The sequence below is a fragment of the Apium graveolens genome, chromosome 8, assembly GCF_009905375.1.
Source record: "Apium graveolens cultivar Ventura chromosome 8, ASM990537v1, whole genome shotgun sequence".
Lineage (NCBI taxonomy): Eukaryota > Viridiplantae > Streptophyta > Magnoliopsida > Apiales > Apiaceae > Apium > Apium graveolens.
Window position 1 is genome coordinate 5,508,888 of NC_133654.1, and position 13,863 is coordinate 5,522,750.

A 13,863-nucleotide genomic window follows, 5' to 3' on the forward strand; every position below is an offset into this window, starting at 1 on the left:
GAGTCAGTCTGTTAGATACAAACCACAAAATCCTTGTTTTCATTGTAGTAGTGTAAGAACCCTGATTTTTGTAATATTTTAAAACTTCTGTGAATAATAACTTGAGCTAATTAAGTAATACGTATGGGGATCATCATAAAATGAATAGTGGAATTTTGAGAATCCGAGATCATATTCTTGTGTATCGAGGAAAATAAGTGAATGTAAAAGCCGACGGAATTCGAAGATTCACAATTATACTACGTGTTTTCGTATCCGTAAAGAATGGCATAGAACCGAGAATACTACGTGAAATAAATAATATATCAAGGTGTTTCTATGATCAAGAGAAGGAATGGAATTGGTTATAGGATTATAAGCGATAAAAGAAATCGCTACGAAACAAGTCGTTATACGTGGAAACTATCGGAATGGAACGACGATTGCATTTACGATAAATAAACGAATGAGAAATTAAATCCCATGCAAGTTGGCCATGCATAACCAAGTCCTAACTAGTAGTTAGGAGTGTAACTAGATGATTAGAAGCTAACTAGAATAGTTAGTGGAATAGTGTTGAATAGTGATGGGAGACAAACAAGTACACAAGCCATACTTCTCCCTTTTCTCACTTCACCACACAATCAAACCAACCCGTACCTTTTCCAAATTATTGTCAAATCTGCTGCATACATCCCATATATTCATTGTACACTCCCACACTTTAGCCACAAAAGAAAACAACCCCTTTTCCCTCACTTAAAGCTCTCCCATTTTTCATTCCAGCAGTTCGGATTTTCTGAGCAAGGGAGAAAGAAAAATTCATAACTCAAAATATACGCATTCAAATATCATGAAATTTTTACCATAGCTTTTCTATATCATGGGTAAGCTTCGTACCAAATTTCAGCGTCAAATTATTTTTTTTCAATTTTATAAAAATGTTTGAATGAGGTGCTGAAAGGTAACTCCGAAATTTTAACTTGTTTCTTTGTTTTGTTTCTTAAGGATCTAGCCCTTCTAAGTGTTTTCTAAGCAAACCAAGCCTCAATCATCCTAGCACTAACCTTCCTAGTATCCAAGAAGGTATAACTTTCAACCTTTTAAGGTTTTATGGTTGAATTTAAGAGTTATGTTTGTTGTAGTGTTAAGATCCAAAGGATTGTGTTTGTTTGAGTTTGTATTGATTATGTTCTTGCTAAAGACTTGAGATTTTGAGTTGTAATCCATGTATGTGGTACTATATAGAGCATATAAGGTTCATGTGGGTGGATCTTGAGAAGTACTTGTGTTTATGATGGTTATAGGTAGTGATTGTGTTAAGATCAAGTAGTAGAAATTGAGTTTGGGCATTCTTGCACTTGATCTGTTTTCTGCAGGACATTCGGCCATGAAAATTGTTAAAATTTGAAAACCACTGGCCATGACTAGATAGATATTGTTTTATAGTTTCTATACATATGTAGATAATCATGAGGAGATTTACGGTTTAGGAGTTATGGTCGTTTTAGTGTAAAACATTTCTGCGATTAGCCAACTGCACTTAAGTCCACTTGCATGGTGATTTTGAAGGACTTAAAATAATTTCGAGATTCTGGAAAAATTATGAAAAATGGATATGACAGTAGAGAAGAATGTCCAAAAATAATTTTGAGAAAATATTAATTTTTCGATTTTATAAAAATGTTTTGGTAAAGAGAGCGTAAGCGAGAAACGCATGAAAACCTAGTTTTGACGCGCGTTTTCTCACGTTCGAGCTTAAAACTCGAAATGGACTTTCTAAAGCGAACGATCGATTTCAAAACTCGACCATGTTATAAAGTGAGAATATAAGTGTTGAGAATATGACGATCGGAGATTCGTTATACTTGAGTAGTTGCGAAAGTTGCTTAATAAAAGCGAGACGTTAATCGCATACTAACTTAGACCATTGGTTCTTGTTTATAGATCCCAACCAAACACCAGAGACCATACCACTTCGATTACTCGAGGCAAGTTTTCGAAACCCTATCTCATACTATCCATGCTATATATATACTGTTGTGATATTGATGTCATGATTTACAGTTCAAATATATATGCTTGTCTATGATATCAATGCATACGAATTATGCGATTGTTTACGAAAACAAATTTCGTTTTACACGAGTATGAGAAATTGAAACGTATTTGAAATATAATATAGGATAATGGGAGTCGGAAATATTTTAATAACGATTTAATTCCGGAGAGAGCCGAACGCGAAAGATTTCTATTTCGATAAACAAAGTACGTTCGCGTAATATATATATCAAGCGAACGATTGAGATTTTGACTTAAACTTCGAGAAATATTGGTTTATTCATTTAAGGGACACCCTTACTTGATTGATTATTTTATAAAGCGATACTTAAGGGATTATTAAATATAAAGAAAGTATTTAAAAATATACTGAATAGTTTATAAATCATTTCACGTTATTTAATAAAGATTTAACTATTCAAAGAGCAATTATAGGATACCAAATCCTGTTTTGATTATTTGAATAAGGTGTCTCCATTCGTTGGACCTTATTCAGAAATATTTTGTATTTAAGGTTTTTTATTAATTCATTGAACCTTAATTAGAAATACTTTGTACTTAAGATTTTATCAATTCATTGAACCTTATACAGATATATTTTATTTATAAGATTTTATCAATTCATTGAATCCCTATTAGATTATTATGAGACCTTAGATATTTAATATCTTTGGACTTCTAAAAACTTATTTAAAAATAGACATAGTTCCCAAGGGTACTTTCTAAATTATTCAAAACTCTTGAAAGAGATTAATCATTTGAAACCTATCAAAACCTTAGGGAACTTAGTCTAGAAGCATAAGAGTTTTGCTTCCTCGTTCAATAAAGAACAAGTGAGTAATATATGTGTCACCCTACTACAGATAGGGATTTGAAAATGATTTTAAATTCAAAACTCCGACAACTCCAAAAGATCAATTCAGTTAAAAGTGATGAATAAAACATCTTATTTACAGGTCAACTTTTAACGACCTATTCCTTCGAAAAAGGATTTTGAGCAAAAGATATAACTGTTTTGGGACTGGAATGTGGCCTGCCCGGCACGGAGTGGTATCGGGCAGTGACCAGGCGCGGAGTGGCGCATTATGCAAGCGCGGAGTGGCGCATTGTACGGTTATATGGTCTATGTGACCATTGACTTTCGGACTTGCACGGCAATGGGCAACCACCGTGTAGTGTCTTGATGAGCCCAAAGGCGGCTAGGTTTGTATTCCTTCTACTAGTAGAGAAAATTTCGTATTCGGCTGATCACCGATACGTGGTTTATTCCAGTATAGTCCCTTTCTTCCATTTTGGAAAAACTGTTGTGAAATATACAACAGAGAGCCGATAAGGCTGAGTTTTAAATAAGGATATTGATGAATATATATCAAATCCATTTGAGAAATCTGCCGATAAGACTGAGTTTAAATAAGGATGTTGATGATTATATATCAAATCCATTTGAGAAATCTGCCGATAAGGCTGAGTTTTAAATTGGGATGTTGACGAATATATATCACACCCATATGAGAATCTTGGTTCGAGTAACATCTTGAGATTTTGAAATAAAATGAGTACGAGTATAAAATGATTTTGAGAAGGAGATGAATACAAGTATTCAGTGGATATACTATTGTAGTTGATTTTGAGAATTTTATAAATTTGATAAGCATATAAACTTTCAGAACGCTTTGGAGATACAAAGTATAATTATTGGTTTTATTTATCCTTACATACTTAATTATGGGGATATATACCTTGCTGAGCTTTAATGCTCACCCTTGCTTTTATATATCATATCACAACAGACTACCAGCATGGATCAGACCCGGACTGTTGTCCTTAGGCGGGTAAGGAACGCTCGTGAGTTCCGTAGGCTTTTTGTGCGCCAGCCCCGTCAGGTAGATAAGTGGAAATGATTTATTTAATAATGTTTCCAAGCATATAACCTGTGTGCGTGTGAGTCTGAATAAAAGGTCGAGTAATATTGTGAAAAGAGAATTATTTAGTGATCGTAACAACCCGAATTCACGACCTTGGATTTGGGGGTGTTACAGAAATGGTATCAGAGCCAAAGGTTATAAGTCTTGGAAACAGTAAGAGTAAAATGGGTAGACTGAGGATCTAAAAGTTAACAAGAACTCTCATCGAGTTCGTAGTCGGATTACTATGGAGTAGTCGCGACGGTAGTACCCAAGGGGACCTTAGCCTTAAGAGTTGAGGCATTGGTTGAGTTATTAACAGTTGATTGAAAAACCAACATTAAGGGAAGAGAATGAGTTGTAGCACTCATAGAAAAGATTTCTAAGAGTTATATGCGAAAGAGAGTCCATTGGTTGAGCCAATAGAGTTTGTTGATGGACTACCAGGAGTTATGTTGAAGTGTTTATGTGAAGTGTTATACGGAAATTGATGGAATCGTTTAAGATCGACAGAATGTGGAAAGGAGAAAATTGTACATGATTTTTTTATAATGTTGATATAGAAGTGGAGCTAACTCTCCGGAGAAAGCGGGACAAAGAAAATACCCCAATACCATGTGTTGATTGGAAAACCCGAGTTTTGCCACTCATAGCTCTTTATAGAGTGTCCTTGAGGAGACATATTAGGCAAGAATCAAGATGCTTAATTCTTTTACTATTATGGTTATTACGTTACCTGAATTGGTTGAAAGTATTGTTCCGATAATAAGGGTTCAATACATGACGAACAGCGATTCTACCAAGAAGGGTATTCGCTATACCATTGAGGAATCTATGTCCTATAAGGAAGATTTTAACGTGTCCCAAGATGAGAATGCTATGCGATAATACGAAATCATTTCATCCGTTAAGCCATTATGGTTTGGCACGGAAAGCGAGAATCGATAGAATAATTTTTGAAAAGTTTCATGCTCCTGCAATCAACGCAGCAAGCTCCGAACTACTGGAGGAGAAGACCAATAAGTCTGATGCAGAATTTCAAGATTGGGATGTCACTAGGAGCTACGTGTATATTCTCGACAGGATGTCGTCTTTTGTTAACACATCAAATCAGGTGCGTGGGCACAATGTTGCGAGTAACTAAAGAGGAATGAAGAATGTATTTGTGACAAAGCGAGTTATTAAGCGACTTTAACATAATGAGTAGAGACGCGAATAATGTTATATTGGTGATCTTTTATATTAGCATAACGATGCCACCCCGACATATTGGGAAACTAGAGCAAACCCTGCTGAATTGGTAAACCAAAATAACCAAGAACACGAGGAAGTCGAATATAATGAATTCGACTTAGAGGATTACAATGAAGAAGAAACTATGGATACTAATGAGGGGGAAGGCCAGAGCGGAAACCCCATGGACCAAATTATGAATCTTCTTCGATAGAATTTAAATTGTCACCCTCAACCCAGGTTGATCATGTTCCAGTTACTAATGTCTTTAAGGCCTTTAAGTTGTTAAAACCCCCAGAAATTTCAATGGATTGCTAACCTGTTAAGGCCAGAGCTTGGCTGAAAGAAATGGAAAAGAGCTTTGAGATAGTGCCCATAGAAGAGACGCAAAAGACTGTGTTCACCAATTATATGCTGAAAGGAGAAGCAAATTATTAGTGGGAACCTAAAGGAACCCTGGAGACTGATGTGATTACCATATGGGGAAAAGTATTTCCCAGGTTTATGGAGGCTCAGATGGAGTTGAAGTTTCTAGAGATTAAGTAAGATAAGATGTCAGTGGCTGTGTACAAAGCCAAATTTATTGAACTGTCGAGATTCGTGCCGGAGTTTGTGAACATGAAAGAGAAAAAGGCAAGGAGATTTCAGCAAGGGCTGAAACAATGAATTCAGGACCGAGTGTCATTACTTGAGATAACAGACTATGTGCAAAAAGGCCTCGATTGTAGAGGCAGAGAGTGAGCAAGGTCAAAAAGAGGAAGAGAGCAAGAAGAAGAGTTCAGAAGCCAAGGCGGCAGAGCGATAACAGAAGTTTCTGATTAGGACTGAGAGGGGAGCGGTGTCCAAACGCGCAGTGGTACCGGGTTTAGCGAACCGGTAAGCAAGAGTATCACCCAGGGAGGTGGTCAATATAGGACTACGTTTTATAACCAGTTTCGGTCACCCCTACCAGATCATAAGTCATGTGGGGAGAAACATCCTGAGGTATGTAATGTGGGAAAAGAGCTACTGAGGTGCTTTAATTGTAACCAACCAGGACATTATTCTAGCAACTGCCCCAACCCAGCTAGGGCGTGATAGCAGGTAACCTTTTACTCAATTTGGTTACTGCAAATATTCTGTTTAATTCTGAAGCAACTAAGTATTTTATATCGCGAGATTTTTGGCCAAGTTAAAACTTAATGTGATTCCAACGCGAGAATTATTGCGAATAAAAATAGTGAATCGAGAGGTTGTTCCAATTAATGAGATTCATCTAATCTGCAAGTGGGAACTAGGAGGGAAGGACTTTAAGTTGGACTTAATTCCTTTCAGGCTGAGAGAATTTGGTGTGGTCTTAAAAATGGATTGGTTATCGAGCAATGGTGCTCAGATTGATTATAAAGGAAAGAAAGTTAAAATCCGAATGCCGAACGGCAAGGAAATTGTGATTAAGGGTCAGCGTCAGACCCAGAAATTTTTGAATATTGTTCAAGCGAAGAAATTATTGAGGAAAGATAGCAAAGCGTATTTAGCATACGTGGCGGGTACCAAGAGAGAAGCCCCGATGTACGTGACATACCAGTTGTTAACGAATTTGAGGATGTGTTTTCCAAAGACCTTTCAGGATTATCACCTAACCGAGAGATAGAGTTCGCTATCGAATTAGCATCAGGAACGACATCAGTTTCAAAAAGCCCCATATAGGCTAACCCCGGTTGAAATGAAAGAATTGACTTCACAGTTGCAAGAACTGTTGAACAATGGAATGATGAGACTTAATATGTCACCATGAGGCACACTAATGTTGTTTGTCAAAAAGAAGGATGGCAGTATGTGATTGTGCACAGAGTATAGGGAACTGAATAAGCTGACTATTAAGAGCATATACCCTCTCTCTAGAAATGATGATTCATTTGACCAACTTGAAGGAGTTGTACACTTTTCGAAAATCGATCTAAGAACGGGATATCACCAACTGAAGATTAAAACAGGGAACAAATACCGTATTTCGCACGAGGTATGGACATTATGAGTTCTTGGTGACATCGTTCGGGCTAAAGAATGTCCTAGTAGCTTTCATGGACTTTGTGAATCGAGTGTTTAAAAAGTATTTGGACGTGTGCGTCATTATTTTTTTATTGATAATATTTTAGTCTATTCTAAAATGGAAGAAGAATATGCGGAATATCTGAGGATAGTGGTAGAAGCATTGAGAAGAGAAAAGTTGTTTGCCAAATTCTCAAGGTGCGAATTCTGGCAAAATGAAGTTCAGATCTTAGGACAATTGATGAGCAATGAAGGAGTGTTAGTTGACCCTACCAATGTTGAGGCAGTATTCGAATGAGAAACAATAACCACACCTACGGAAGTAGGAACTTTTTAGGAATTAACCGGTTTTATGAGAGGTTCGTACGGGATTTCGCTAAGATATCAGGACCTTTGATTAGGCCTACTTGCAAAACGGAAAAGGTTGTGTGGAATGAAAAATGTGAGGAAAGTTTTCAGGAATTGAAAAGAAGTTAGGTAATAGCCCTCGTACTGGCATTGCCCGATGGAAAGGGTGATTTGTGATCTATAGTGATGCGTCACATAAAGGATTAGGATGCATGCTCATGCAGCATGGGAAAGTGGTTGCTTATGCCTCATGGCAGCTGAAGGAATATGAAGTAAGATACCCTACTCATGAATTAGAATTAGCAGCAATAGTTTTGCTTTGAAAAATTGGAGACAATATCCATACAGAGAAAATTGTGAGATCTACACTGACCATAAGAGCCTTAAGTATATATTTACTCAGAAAGAACTCAACAGGAGACAGGGGAGATGGTTAGAGTTAATAAAAGACTATGTCGGTGAGATTTATATCACCCAGGGAAGGCCAGTGTGGTGGCCGATGCCCTTAGTAGTAAAGAGAGACTCAAGATATTGACAACACCGGAGGAACTAGTGAGAGAACTCGAGGAGATAGAGATAGAGGTGAAGTCACTGGTAAAGGGACTGATGGACTAATTGAGATCAAATTAAAACTGAAATTGTTAGAAAAGATGGGACATTATCAGGAAGAGAAGACGAATGAAGAGTGAGAATCTTTGACTGAGAATAAGTCAAATGTGAGAAAGATGAGAAGGGAATTATGAGGTATGCGAACCGGATTTGGATTCCGAATGTTCGAGAATTAAAAGATGAAATTTTACGCGAAGGACATAATTCTAGATATTCAATTCATCCTGGAGGTACCAAGATGTACCGAGATCCAAAGGAATATTATTGATGACCCAACATGAAAAGAGACGTGGCCAATTGGGTCAGTAAGTGTTTGACCTGTTAAAGAGTGAAGGTGGAACATCAGCGACCGAGGGGACTCCTACAACCCTTAGGAATTCCGATGTGAAAGTGGGAACAAATAGCCATGGATTCTGTGGTAGGATTTCCCCGAGCTAAGGCTAACAGTGATGCAATATGAGTAATTATATATCGACTGACCAAGTCAGCATACTTTCTTCCAATCAAGAAAACCTACATGGTGGATAGATTAGCAGAGCTATACATCAAGGAAATTGTGATAAGACATGGAGTCTCTGTAGCTATCGTATCTAACAGAGATCCCCGATTCAACTCCAGATTTTTTTGAGGAGCTTTCAGGAATGCTTATGAACCAAACTGAATGTGAGTACTGCATACCATCCCCAAACCGATGGACAAAGTGAGTGAATCATTCAGACATTGGAGTACATGTTGAGAAATTTTGTAATTGATTTTTAAGGTTATTGAGATGAACACCTATCTTTGATAGAGTTTGCCTATAATCATAGTTATCATGCGAGTATAGAAATGCCCCCACATGAGGCGCTGTATGGTCGGAGGTGCCATTCACCCTTGTACTGGGATGAAGTTGGTGAAAGAAAGTTACTAGGTCCCGACTTGGTGTAAAGAACGAGGGACATAGTTGAGTTGATTAGAGGATGCTTAGCGGCAACCCAAGACCGACAACATAAATATGCCGACTTAGCACGAAAAGACAGAGAGTATGAAGTGGGTGACCAGGTATTTTTGAAAGTGTTACCATGGGAAGGACTGATGAGATTTGGAAAGAAAGGGAAGTTGAGTTCCCGATATATGGGTCCTTTGAGATTTTGTGACAAATAGAACCGTGGCATACGAATTGGCTTTACCTCCAAACCTTCAACAGGTTCATAGTGTTTTTCATGTGCCAATGTTGAGAAAGTATAATGCGGATACCAAGAATATAGTGAAACATGAGTAAGTACTAGATCTGTCCTACATTGAGCAACCAGTTGAAATCATTGGTTGAAAAGAGCAAGTACTCAGGGACAAGAGTGTCAAGCTATTCAGAGTCTTATTGAGACATCCCAAGGTCGAAGAGTCGACTTGGGAATTAGAGAGCCACCTGCGAGAAAGGTACCCCCATCTATTTGTGAGTTGATTCCGGGACGGAATCCTTTTAAGGGGGGGAGACTGTAAGAACCCTGATTTTTGTAATATTTTAAAACTTCTGTGAATAATAACTTGAGCTAATTAAGTAATACGTATGGGGATCATCATAAAATGAATAGTGGAATTTTGAGAATCCGAGATCATATTCTTGTGTATCGAGGAAAATAAGTGAATGTAAAAGCCGACGGAATTCGAAGATTCACAATTATACTACGTGTTTTCGTATCCGTAAAGAATGGCATAGAACCGGGAATACTACGTGAAATAAATAATATATCAAGGTGTTTCTATGATCAAGAGAAGGAATGGAATTGGTTATAGGATTATAAGCGATAAAAGAAATCGCTACGAAACAAGTCGTTATACGTGGAAACTATCGGAATGGAACGACGATTGCATTTACGATAAATAAACGAATGAGAAATTAAATCCCATGCAAGTTGGCCATGCATAACCAAGTCCTAACTAGTAGTTAGGAGTGTAACTAGATGATTAGAAGCTAACTAGAATAGTTAGTGGAATAGTGTTGAATAGTGATGGGAGACAAACAAGTACACAAGCCATACTTCTCCCTTTTCTCACTTCACCACACAATCAAACCAACCCATACCTTTTCCAAATTATTGTCAAATCTGCTGCATACATCCCATATATTCATTGTACACTCCCACACTTTAGCCACAAAAGAAAAAAACCCCTTTTCCCTCACTTAAAGCTCTCCCATTTTTCATTCCAGCAGTTCGGATTTTCTGAGCAAGGGAGAAAGAAAAATTCATAACTCAAAATATACGCATTCAAATATCATGAAATTTTTACCATAGCTTTTCTATATCATGGGTAAGCTTCGTACCAAATTTCAGCGTCAAATTATTTTTTTTCAATTTTATAAAAATGTTTGAATGAGGTGCTGAAAGGTAACTCCGAAATTTTAACTTGTTTCTTTGTTTTGTTTCTTAAGGATCTAGCCCTTCTAAGTGTTTTCTAAGCAAACCAAGCCTCAATCATCCTAGCACTAACCTTCCTAGTATCCAAGAAGGTATAACTTTCAACCTTTTAAGGTTTTATGGTTGAATTTAAGAGTTATGTTTGTTGTAGTGTTAAGATCCAAAGGATTGTGTTTGTTTGAGTTTGTATTGATTATGTTCTTGCTAAAGACTTGAGATTTTGAGTTGTAATCCATGTATGTGGTACTATATAGAGCATATAAGGTTCATGTGGGTGGATCTTGAGAAGTACTTGTGTTTATGATGGTTATAGGTAGTGATTGTGTTAAGATCAAGTAGTAGAAATTGAGTTTGGGCATTCTTGCACTTGATCTGTTTTCTGCAGGACATTCGGCCATGAAAATTGTTAAAATTTGAAAACCACTGGCCATGACTAGATAGATATTGTTTTATAGTTTCTATACATATGTAGATAATCATGAGGAGATTTACGGTTTAGGAGTTATGGTCGTTTTAGTGTAAAACATTTCTGCGATTAGCCAACTGCACTTAAGTCCACTTGCATGGTGATTTTGAAGGACTTAAAATAATTTCGAGATTCTGGAAAAATTATGAAAAATGGATATGACAGTAGAGAAGAATGTCCAAAAAGAATTTTGAGAAAATATTAATTTTTCGATTTTATAAAAATGTTTTGGTAAAGAGAGCGTAAGCGAGAAACGCATGAAAACCTAGTTTTGACGCGCGTTTTCTCACGTTCGAGCTTAAAACTCGAAATGGACTTTCTAAAGCGAACGATCGATTTCAAAACTCGACCATGTTATAAAGTGAGAATATAAGTGTTGAGAATATGACGATCGGAGATTCGTTATACTTGAGTAGTTGCGAAAGTTGCTTAATAAAAGCGAGACGTTAATCGCATACTAACTTAGACCATTGGTTCTTGTTTATAGATCCCAACCAAACACCAGAGACCATACCACTTCGATTACTCGAGGTAAGTTTTCGAAACCCTATCTCATACTATCCATGCTATATATATACTGTTGTGATATTGATGTCATGATTTACAGTTCAAATATATATGCTTGTCTATGATATCAATGCATACGAATTATGCGATTGTTTACGAAAACAAATTTCGTTTTACACGAGTATGAGAAATTGAAACGTATTTGAAATATAATATAGGATAATGGGAGTCGGAAATATTTTAATAACGATTTAATTCCGGAGAGAGCCGAACGCGAAAGATTTCTATTTCGATAAACAAAGTACGTTCGCGTAATATATATATCAAGCGAACGATTGAGATTTTGACTTAAACTTCGAGAAATATTGGTTTATTCATTTAAGGGACACCCTTACTTGATTGATTATTTTATAAAGCGATACTTAAGGGATTATTAAATATAAAGAAAGTATTTAAAAATATACTGAATAGTTTATAAATCATTTCACGTTATTTAATAAAGATTTAACTATTCAAAGAGCAATTATAGGATACCAAATCTTGTTTTGATTATTTGATTAAGGTGTCTCCATTCGTTGGACCTTATTCAGAAATATTTTGTATTTAAGGTTTTTTATTAATTCATTGAACCTTAATTAGAAATACTTTGTACTTAAGATTTTATCAATTCATTGAACCTTATACAGATATATTTTATTTATAAGATTTTATCAATTCATTGAATCCCTATTAGATTATTATGAGACCTTAGATATTTAATATCTTTGGACTTCTAAAAACTTATTTAAAAATAGACATAGTTCCCAAGGGTACTTTCTAAATTATTCAAAACTCTTGAAAGAGATTAATCATTTGAAACCTATCAAAACCTTAGGGAACTTAGTCTAGAAGCATAAGAGTTTTGCTTCCTCGTTCAATAAAGAACAAGTGAGTAATATATGTGTCACCCTACTACAGATAGGGATTTGAAAATGATTTTAAATTCAAAACTCCGACAACTCCAAAAGATCAATTCAGTTAAAAGTGATGAATAAAACATCTTATTTACAGGTCAACTTTTAACGACCTATTCCTTCGAAAAAGGATTTTGAGCAAAAGATATAACTGTTTTGGGACTGGAATGTGGCCTGCCCGGCACGGAATGGTATCGGGCAGTGACCAGGCGCGGAGTGGCGCATTATGCAAGCGCGGAGTGGCGCATTGTACGGTTATATGGTCTATGTGACCATTGACTTTCGGACTTGCACGGCAATGGGCAACCACCGTGTAGTGTCTTGATGAGCCCAAAGGCGGCTAGGTTTGTATTCCTTCTACTAGTAGAGAAAATTTCATATTCGGCTGATCACCGATATGTGGTTTATTCCAGTATAGTCCCTTTCTTCCATTTTGGAAAAACTGTTGTGAAATATACAACAGAGAGCCGATAAGGCTGAGTTTTAAATAAGGATATTGATGAATATATATCAAATCCATTTGAGAAATCTGCCGATAAGACTGAGTTTAAATAAGGATGTTGATGATTATATATCAAATCCATTTGAGAAATCTGCCGATAAGGCTGAGTTTTAAATTGGGATGTTGACGAATATATATCACACCCATATGAGAATCTTGGTTCGAGTAACATCTTGAGATTTTGAAATAAAATGAGTACGAGTATAAAATGATTTTGAGAAGGAGATGAATACAAGTATTCAGTGGATATACTATTATAGTTGATTTTGAGAATTTTATAAATTTGATAAGCATATAAACTTTCAGAACGCTTTGGAGATACAAAGTATAATTATTGGTTTTATTTATCCTTACATACTTAATTATGGGGATATATACCTTGCTGAGCTTTAATGCTCACCCTTGCTTTTATATATCATATCACAACAGACTACCAGCATGGATCAGACCCGGACTGTTATCCTTAGGCGGGTAAGGAACGCTCGTGAGTTCCGTAGGCTTTTTGTGCGCCAGCCCCGTCAGGTAGATAAGTGGAAATGATTTATTTAATAATATTTCCAAGCATATAACCTGTGTGCGTGTGAGTCTGAATAAAAGGTCGAGTAATATTGTGAAAAGAGAATTATTTAGTGATCGTAACAACCCGAATTCACGACCTTGGATTTGGGGGTGTTACAAGTAGTTTATGGCATTCCATTTATACTTGTAAGGAATATCATAGCTTGTACTATGATTATTATCAAATAAAACCTTCTTTGAAGAAAGTTTCCATTGTTCCTTCTAGTATAAATTCTGATTCAAAGTCTGATAGTGTAAGTTCTGATAAGAAAAATGTTAACATAAACTCTGATGCTAAATCCGCTGCAAATGTTAACAA

At 36.3% G+C, this 13,863-nt stretch overlaps 2 long non-coding RNA genes across 2 annotated transcripts; both read left to right on the forward strand.

The window, feature by feature from the left end:
* Positions 1 to 678: 678 nt before the first annotated feature.
* On the forward strand, positions 679 to 2,323 carry LOC141677116 (uncharacterized). Its single transcript, XR_012557336.1, has 3 exons — positions 679 to 866; positions 988 to 1,065; positions 1,927 to 2,323. It is a non-coding gene; the product is annotated as an uncharacterized LOC141677116 (long non-coding RNA).
* Positions 2,324 to 10,315: 7,992 nt separating this feature from the next.
* Positions 10,316 to 13,517, forward strand: LOC141676610 (uncharacterized). Its single transcript, XR_012557089.1, has 4 exons — positions 10,316 to 10,451; positions 10,573 to 10,650; positions 11,512 to 11,555; positions 13,416 to 13,517. It is a non-coding gene; the product is annotated as an uncharacterized LOC141676610 (long non-coding RNA).
* Positions 13,518 to 13,863: the final 346 nt, after the last annotated feature.